This window comes from Serinus canaria, chromosome 27 (genome assembly GCF_022539315.1).
Source record: "Serinus canaria isolate serCan28SL12 chromosome 27, serCan2020, whole genome shotgun sequence".
NCBI classification, from domain to species: domain Eukaryota; kingdom Metazoa; phylum Chordata; class Aves; order Passeriformes; family Fringillidae; genus Serinus; species Serinus canaria.
Window position 1 is genome coordinate 3,173,874 of NC_066340.1, and position 9,917 is coordinate 3,183,790.

Below are 9,917 nucleotides of genomic sequence, written 5' to 3' on the forward strand. Positions count from 1 at the left end.
AAATTCAGAATTTTCTTTTTCTAGACCAAACAAGACCAGCTACACATCAATAACTGACAACTTACAGGCAAACAGAAGAGTGGAATATACTCAGAAAAATTCTTTTTCCTTCACATTGTTTTTTCCTTCTTCCTCTTGTGTTATATTCATTTGGATTTACCCTCAGAGCAGTCCTTGTCCCAAAACTGAGTGAATTGCCATTTCCAACATTCCCACTGCTGTGGAAGTTATCACAAGACCACCTCAAAATGCCACTCTGAACTGTTATTTTAAAATCTGTGGAATCCACACAATTCCAGGAACATTTTACTCTGGAACAATCATGTTCTTTACTGTTCTTCAGAATTCCTTGATTTTATTGTTAAGCTCTTCCTTGACTGAAATTTATTTTCTCAAAACTGGTATATCACAATTTTAAGAAACTTCCCCAAAACTCAAGAAATTTTGCAAAAACCTGAACTTGAAACTTGCTGAGTTCTCTCAACTCAAAGATGAAGAATCACTTGTTTCAGCCTGGTGTAAAACACCCTTTTCTTTAAGGCACTTCTGAGTATAATTCCAATTAACTCCATGTAGAGCAGCTGCTTGAGACAACCACATGCTTCTGCTCCAACCACTTTCTTTCTCAGAATTCTCCATCAGAATTTCACTATAAAACTATAAAAAAACACATGGTTTTCACCCGACTGGGCTGTAGGGGCTGCTCTAGTGCTGCTGAGAGAAAAACCACCAACCTGTGCTGAAAGCAGTGTAAATGGGTCACCTTGGCTTCAGGGACGCTGGGTTACTGCTGATGATTTCCTGAGGAAAAAAACTGATTTTCTCCTGTCTAGTTTAGCTGTAAATCAAGAGATTTAATGGAGTTTTTTTTCCCCACATTTGAACTTTATCTGTGCATTCCTCATATTTAATGATAAATAAGCTTTCAGACAAAAAAACCCCAAATAAACAAGCTCAGAAGTTCTTATGCTGAGTGGCTTTTAGTGTGAGATTTAACCCCTTGACAAAAAGTAAGCTGGTATTTGCCACAAGTGTTTTCATTACCATAAAAAGATTTGTAAAATAATAGAGTTTAAAAAGAAGAAAAGCAAAGCAGACTGATGCATGTCATTCATTTGTCACCTCATGCACTGCTTCTAGATCTTTTTCAAATTGCTGATGTACAGGAAAAAAAGCATTGTAGGATTTTAATCCAAATTTTCCTTTCTCAAATGTAACCTCAAACCCTTCCACACAGGACAGACAATTCTGCATGGTGTCTCTGTCTCTGAACAGGCAGTATCTTCCCAACCCTTTCTCATGGAACACTGGACTGGCAACCACAACCAGTTTGTCCAGACAAAAACAGGACTGAATTTGCAGAAACGACATCAAACTGAAAACATCTGATTTATTAGCAAGGATCTCAGTTGTTACTGGCCTTCAAAAGTTAAATAAACTTGAATCAAAATAAAATAGAAATAATAAAAAGAAAAATACATTTTAAAATTTATAAAAATTTAAAGTAAAATAAAAGATAAAGTAACAAAATTAAATTTAAATGGCCATCTCTGTGTATTAAATTAATCTAAATGCACAAGGAATAATGTGATATAATTTGCTTATATCCATCCATTTACAGTGTTCTTTCCACTCTCTCTTACTCAGCTGCATTTCCTGTTCTGAATGATATATCTGGGGAGATGCCTGATTGCTATATTAGACTAAACCTTTGAAAACAACTAATGTAAGCAGAATTTTACTGGTTATCTTGATTCCTTAATCTTAATATCTGTTTATCTTAATATCTGAAAATCTTAATTATCCTAATTTTACTAATATCTTACTTCCCCAAACTGTAGTTGGCAGGGAAGTGATTTGTGCTTTTGTCAATTTTTTTCCCCCATTTTGGACTCGTAAATGGGAATAAATGGAAATATCATCCTCACATTTCTCCAGCCAAAGAGGAGCAGCTCACCTGAAACCACTGTCAGCTGAAATCCAGACACAAACTGGAGTGAGTCAATGAGTGTGCCCACAGCAGCTCCACCCTTTACAAAAACTCCTCCTCCCTCCTCTCATGAAATTTAAGTGGCACATGATGATTTTTAACTATTCCTTATCACACAGAAGTAATGATAATGTTTGTTTTAAAGTGATTTGGGAATTATATGCAGGGTTTAAATATTTAAAGCAGTAAAAGGTCCATGAAAATATCTGCAGCTCTAAAACCAGTGACACTTTTCTTGGTATGGTGACTATGCTAACTGACATGATTGTGATGAAAGCAATAATTCTGTGCTGCTTTCTAAGAGACCTGAATATGTGCAGATTTTCCTTAGAGCAAATAGAAAATCTATTCAAAACTTTTACTTTTCCCAGGACTGCAATCTCTCTGTGTCCCACTCTATACAGGAGAAAAACATTCTGCAGATATTCAGGATCTGCTGAAAAAAATCTGGGCATCCCTTCCAGAATAGCTCAGTCCATCACCTCCACTTCAGTCAGACAGTCTCAAAGTACATTTACTTGCAGCAAATAAGAATAAGGAAACAATTAGAACCAGCAGCTGATGATATTTTCTTCTTGGCTGGCAAGAACAGCCAGGATTTTCTTTTTACTCAGGATTCTCCTGGTTAAGTTGAAGTGTTTGTGGTTCCTGCTCAGCAGTAACTCCCAGTGTCAGTGGAACAGCAATTCAGCAAATAATCCCTCCTCACCATGTCCAGGTGGGTTTTTCTCTGTCAGCCACAGCGCAACTGGCATTTGGAATTTTCCCAAGGGCCATTCCCAAAATTACTGTACAGCACAGTGAGGAAGAAAGTAAAGGGAGGGAGGAACGATTATGTTCAAATTATCAATTAAGTGATGGGAAACCTTTATGCCTGCCCATGCAGAAATGATTTCTATACAAATTTGGGTTTTCCCAGAATCCCACAGCAAGTGACCATGTCTGAGGCTGTCCTTTGAGCCTCACCCTCCCCTCATTGCCTGTTCCTTTAGACCCCTTACAGCTGTTCAAAGCACACCCTCGCTATGGGGATGCCTAAAGGAGACAGCTCCAAAGCACAGCCCCCAGAATTCCCAGCTGGATTAAATTAAAGAAGAATCATATCCACAGGTTTGTCCATGCAAACAAACTCACCTGTTGGCAGAAAAAGCCAGGTCCACAAGCAGAACTTGATGTGAGAAGCCCCATTGAGAAACTCCTTGGCAGACATCCAAGGACTGGAGCTCCTGAGGGCACGTCAGCTGCAGGAAAATATCATGAAAATATCAGCAGCTTCCTCACAATATCCTTATCCCAGGGCTCCAGGCACTCTGGCACTGGCATTCCCTCATTTTCTTATCAGCCTCTTCATCGCCTGAAGGCAGAAGATTGGGCTGCATTCCTTGCTGGTTCAGACTTGCTGCTTGCTTCACCAGGCATCCACACCTTTGGAAGACTTGCTTAGATGTAACAGCTTCTCGGGGCCCGAACCCATTCCTTAACCCCATCAAGAGATCTTTTCTCCAGCCCAGGAAACTCTGAGCACCAAATTTCTTGAATAGTTTGTTGTTTAAAACTCCTTTAGAAATACTGAGGAATTTTGAAAGCTGCACTGCAAGTGCTGCCTGTATTCTACTCCATTTCTTCTATTACAAATCACTTCCAGATGTAATCCTGCTTTAGTTTAAACCTTCAAATGCAGTTTTCCAGCTCTTTCAGCTTCCTAATCGTGGGCTTTCCAAACCTTCTGTATCACTGAGCAAGAGTTTCCAACTTCACCTGCTGGCAAGGCCAGAAGAAGAGCAAAAGAAGAGCAGAGAGTTTAATTTGTGGCATGCGGAGGTGCAACACATCTTGTGGGGTTTGGGTGGTTTCTTTGATTGGTTGGTTTTTTGGTTTTGGTTTTTTTTTTTTTTTCTTCCTGCTTGAGGTATTTGCTGGATTTCATGAATTTGAAAGTGTTGTGAGAACAATAAACACTTTGGCCAGAAGAGAGCAGGAGAGATCAGAGAAAGAAGTTCAGTTTACATCAGTAGATCTAATTTTACCAGGAACTTTTTAGTATTTGGGGGCAACAGAACACACTGGTCAGAATACACCCAGCAAATGCAGGAATGTGATTATTACATTACATTTTTAATGCTGTATAAGAAAACAGAAGGATTCAGTGGCACAAAAAGCTATTTTTAAAGAGGTATTTTGTCCGTTATAATGGAGTTTGAAACTGCTTAAGTAAAAAACAAGAAAAGAACACATTTATCGTCTTATCAAAACATGTCTAAAGGTTTATGTGAAGAGAAAGTGAAACACAGTCTGGTTTACCCTCTCAAATAAAACGTTGAAATTAAAAAATTAAAAAGAATATTATGAGGAAAACCATTTTAAAGGAAAAAGGGGGGGGAGGGATTTTTAAACCTCATTTCATGTATTTTAATTACTTCTAGCAAATTAAAACTCACAGAAGTTTTGAGGTTTGCTTTGAGTATCCTTTTAAATTTATGTCCATCCTTCCTCCCAAACACCAGCCTTGTAGCCGGGGCTGCAGCAGCTGCAGTGATGGGCACAGGCAGAGCTCTGACACCCAGCCTGGCCCTAGAGCAGGAAAAAAGGAGCAGCATCAGCCACATCCCCTCCAAACCCATCTGAACTGCAACTGGCAGCACCCTTCCCTGTGCCCCTGTGGCAGGAAAGCACTAAATAAAGCCCAGGTCAGGTTGCTGTGCTGTGCCCAGAGGTGGTCAGGGGCCTGAGGCTGAGGAATTGTGGCCCTAGAGCACTGTGGGGCACCACATGGGAAAAACCCTGAGGATTTCTGCAAGGGCAAGGCTGAGGCTGTGATATGTGCCAATTCAAGGGGCTGAGCTGCAAAGGGACCAGGTAATGCAGAAATGTTGGTACTGTCCTGAACTTCTCCTTCTGTCACTTTCCTGAAGTCACTGAATAAGACTGGGATTCCTGCCTGGTGCTGCCAGAGCCTTTCTGGCTCCATCCTTTGTGTCTTGGGAACAGAAACTTTTCAGATATTGAATCTTGCATGGGTCATTCCCATACCTTTCTGCAGAGGAAAGACAGGTATAAACTGGAAGCATAAACACTCCCCTCCCTGGATATAAACAAAAATTTGGGAGAAAAATATCCTTCTTAGTAGCTGGAATGGTGCTGTGTTTTGGATGTAGTATAAGAATAATGTTGATGACACATGGATGGTTTAGTGTTCACTCTAAATACAGTTTTCAGTTTGCTAGTGAGCAAAATATTCTCCCTGCTGTTCAGATTTCCTTGTTGTTCACAATGCTTTCCCATGTAACCTCTTGGAAAAAGGTTTATTCTTTCAGGATGCTTTTAATGCTCTCTGCCACAGGAGAGAGCTCTCACCATTTTGACTTGCTCAGCAGGGCAGATGTCAGATACCACACTCTGTGTGTGAGACTGTCGTGATTTGAAAGACAGGTGTCTGCTAAGGAAGGCAGAAAACTCCCTTGGAATGGAGAATATGACCCCCTTCCCTCCAAATTATTATAACTTTGAAATTAAGGGGCTTTCTGGCAAAGATATGGGGAAAAAGAATAACAGCACTTTATTAATAAATGTATGTATAACAACTCAAACAAACAACAGCACCAAACAGAACCAGACACTCTGCCAGCCTGTGCTCACAGCCACCCACAAACCACACATGCTGGCATTTTGTTGCTTTAAAAACTCAGTTCTGCATTTCTTATTGCTATCAATGTCCTGGAGCAGTGTCTTGGTTTGAAAGAAGCTGTCTGTCATGGGAGGTGAGAACCTCCCTTGGAATGGAGAATATGACCCCCTTCCCTCAGATATATTCAAAGTTATTACAAAAATAGAAATATATAATTATATAAATTATTATATTAGGCTTTCAGACACAGATATAGGGAAAGGAATAACAGTCCTTTACTAATAAATACAGGTATAAGAACTCAAACACACAGCAGCACCAATCAGAACCACACACCCAGTCCTGGCCTCTCCCAGCCGCAGGCGCTTTCCCCTTTGCTGCAGTTCCGGGCACAGCCAGCAGGGGCGCTGCTGGCTCCTGGTGGGCAGGGTGGGTGTGATGATACCACCAGGCCAGCAGGGGGCGCTGTGGTGCGAGCTCCTCTCCCTCATGAGGTGATTGCATTTAAGGCAATGGAGGAGAGGGGAGGTGGCTCCCTTTGCAAAACTCACGGGGAGCACCTGGTCTCAGTGCCACTGAGGGTGGTGAAATGTGCTGTAGCAGCTGGTCATGGTGCTCCTCTGGATGGCAAAAGGAGCCGTAGCAGGAAGCTCCGCACGGCAGCTGGAATGGCAGAGGAAAGCAGATCCCTGGGTGAGGTGGAAACAAAATGTATCTGAAACTTTTCACTGTGGCAGGAGCTGTGGGGTGCCCCTGCAAGAAGGGGCTTTGGGGTTACAGTGCAGGGAAGAACCCAGAGCTGTGGCAGAGAAGCAGGGGGACTGGGCAATGACAGCCTGGCTTCTGAACATGGCTGGGGAAGGTCCCTCAGAGGTGGCTCTGGGGCTTGGAGTTCCACACTCTCCCCTCCTCCTCACCCCGAGTGGATGGTGAGGGTCCTTTTGAGTGAGGGAGGGTGTTGATAATGTCATAGTCCAACAGCTACTCTCACAAGCAAAGGCTCACCCACAGTAGGGAAGAAGCAATACAGGGCTGGGCTCTAGCAGTGGCAGTGAATTCTCCCCACAGCAAGAAACAGCTTGACTGTTCTCCCCCAATGCTGACAGCAAGAGAGAGCTAGGAGCTGTGCCCTTCCCCCAACCCAAAATCTCAAGGTATCTCTGCCCTTCCCAAGAGAATGCCCCTCAGACAGGTAGTGCAGCCTGCTGCACTCCTCCCCCTCCCCCCTTGGATACATTTTTTTGTGTCTCTGAAGAACTGGTCCTTCTTATCTCTTAAGAAAAAATTCCATGAGAGAACAAAGCAAAATTAAAAATCCTAACCCCCAACAAAGATTCACCAAGGGGGAGTAAAAATACATATGAGGTGCTGGAGGAGAAAATTTTCCTAAAATTACTTAAAAAGTTTTATCGAAGTTCCCATTGTGGGTGGTCTTGTCACTAAAACTGTGGAAAAACTGAAAACTCTCCAACAACAATTTTCTGTTAGAGAATTAAGGCATTACTTTATTCTGGCCAGGATGTTGTTCTGGCCATGATGTGCAACAGAAACCATTTCATCCTCACTCCTCCAGGGCCAATCCTTCAACGGTTGGAGATGCAATAGTGAGTATTTCACTGACCTCTGAGGGCAATTGTCACAGGTACCTTGCTACACTGATTGTTTTAGTCTGTGTACAATTGCTAGAGCAAATCTGAGAGAAATACTGCTTTTTAGATATTTAAGTACCTCAGATATCTATGTATTCAGGCCTGTAGGTAAGGTTAAGTTAGAAGTTTACTTGAATACTGCTAAGTGTTGGTTTTTTGCTAGGCTGTTAAACATAAGCTAAGTTTTGCTAAATATCCTTTTGTTAAGTTGCTGAGCTTGAACTGAAGTTATATTTATAAGTTAGGTTAAATGCTGTGAAGTGTTTTGATTGTTGAGGTTAAGATATAAAGTTCAAGTTCAGCTGGGTATAAGTTCCTCTGTTAAAATACTAGACTTAAGGTGTAAATTAAGCTAAAGAACTGTTAAGTTTGAGTTCTGCTATTAAGCTTTTAGGCCATGTTCCTTTTTATATTGGCATGCACCGTCTTTTCACATGCACACAGCCCCACACACCCACAACCCTAGAGAGTTCACAGTTCATTTCTGTTTTGATTGTGTGGATTTTGTTTGGTTTTGCTGTTGCTTGTTTTCCCTTGTGCCTTAGCTGTCCTGTAAGTATTAGTAATTGCCCTGCTTTGATGCTTAGTATTAAATCTGATTTTTGCTCATACCCTTGATGAAGATTTTAAAGCAGTCTCTAAGAGTCTTGCTTGAGACAACAGTTTTTAGTATTTGGTTTCCTATTGGTTACTGATCCTTTGGCCTTCATTGATGCTGAGGTTCTCATTCTTTGTTCTCCTATCCATCTTTCCCAGAGCAGATGTTTCTGACCATGCCAGGGGATTAATGGTCATTATCTTTTGTGTATCTGCTGTGCTGCTCCCAGTCAGCTAAGATGTTAAACTCATCAGGCCTTGAGGACAGAAACACACCTTAGCAAAAAATTCAGTTCCTTTCCCCCTGGGCAAAGGTGAACAAAAACCCTGACTAAAGGTATATAAAGAAATTTTGGACTTCTTGTCATTGTCCCCAGTATGGGAAAGGTGTGACAGAAACACAGAAGGATTGAGGCTGGAAGGGACCTCTGGAGGTGGCTGGGTGTCCCTGCTCTAGCAGGACTGTCTGGAGCTGTTTGCCAATGACCATGTCCAGGTGGCTTTTGAATGTCTCCAGGATTAGTGGCTCAACCCCTGGAGACTTGCAAAGGCTCTATGAGCACAATCAAACATGGACACATGTAGGAGAATAGGATAGTACTGTAAAAGTGTATTGTACTAAAGAGTTCTGCTTATAATCATTATCCATTCTTTTGGTATCATGGGATCCTTAAAAGGACAGTATTGTTTTTTCACATGTTGGGATAATTCATCATGCAAATGTGCTGCTTTAACAGAGTGTATTTTAATGTGGAGCACAGTTGCTCTACAAAAATTTCCTCAGCTGATTGCAGGGGCAGAACTGCAGATTCTCTTTCCTTCTGTGGAATTACCCACACTGACACAATCTTACTATTGGTCTGGAAACCATTCAATTCTCCTGTTTTCTTAAGCTGCATGTTCTGCATTGCCAATGCAAAGTGAAAAGCCACTGCTTAGTGGGGACAGTCTGGGACCCTGTCATGAACTGAGGGCTTTAGGTCAATGAAACCCCCACAGCCAGAGGTGTCAGCAAAAGCAGGTTTCACACAGATTTGCCAAATTGTGGCACTGTCCAAAAGCAACACTCACTCTGCAGCTTTACTCCATGGATGAATCAGGGACAGGAACATAACAATGGAATTAATTTATCAAAAGATTCATGTGGAGACTGGGGGCAAGAAAGGGGCAGAGCTGGAAAAGGGAGTTCCTCCCAGTGAGTCATGAGGCGCACAAAGGACTCCTCTGCTTTCTAAACTCCTTCTAGAGGAGGCATGGATGGATCCAATCCTAGTCCCAGACTTCATCAGGAATTTATGACTAAGGGATTATAACAGCTCTTAAACATTGACCTTTCCTTCCTGAGCATCAGATTCCACTGATTTTGGTGTAAGGGAGTATTCTCAAAATAGAAATCTGTCTAAGAGGTTGGGAAAAGTTGTGGAGTGCTTGAGAAAAAGGTTCTGTGTGTCATTGGAAAATCAGTACAGAAATATTGGTGAACAGTTCCCCCTGATAGATGTCCTGGTGGTAGAGTGCACTAAATGAGCATTTCACTGGATTTGCATTTGCCATGCAAATTTCACAGAGCTTCTGCAAGGGCTGAGGCTCTTCCCTGGTGTCTGCAGGGCCTGAGGGTCTGAGCTGAGCAAGCTCAGTGCAGCAGCCCTTGCTGTGCCCTGTGCAGAGGCTCTCTTGAAGGCGGCAGGAGCTCAGGCAGGAGGAGCAAAGCCTTATTTCCCACCCAGGATGTGGTTACCTTGTGTTTTCAAATGCTGCCTGGTGGAACTGAGTCAGAAATGGTGACCACAGCATCCTGCCTGTAGCTTGTGAGAGAGGCATGAGCTGGGGAAGGTGTGGGCTGGGCTCTGTCAGGGAAGAACCAAGTTGCAATGGAAACTATCACTCCATCAAACCACCCCAAATTATTCTCTGGTGGCCCCTTCCTCCTATCCCTGAGTGCAAATCAACAGCAGGGTTTCTTCTCTGCTGACAGGAGCATTTTCCTCCCTCGTGCCTTCAGCCAGGACTCTCCTCACTGAAGCTCCTGAATGTGCCAGAGAGACCCTTCCCTGCA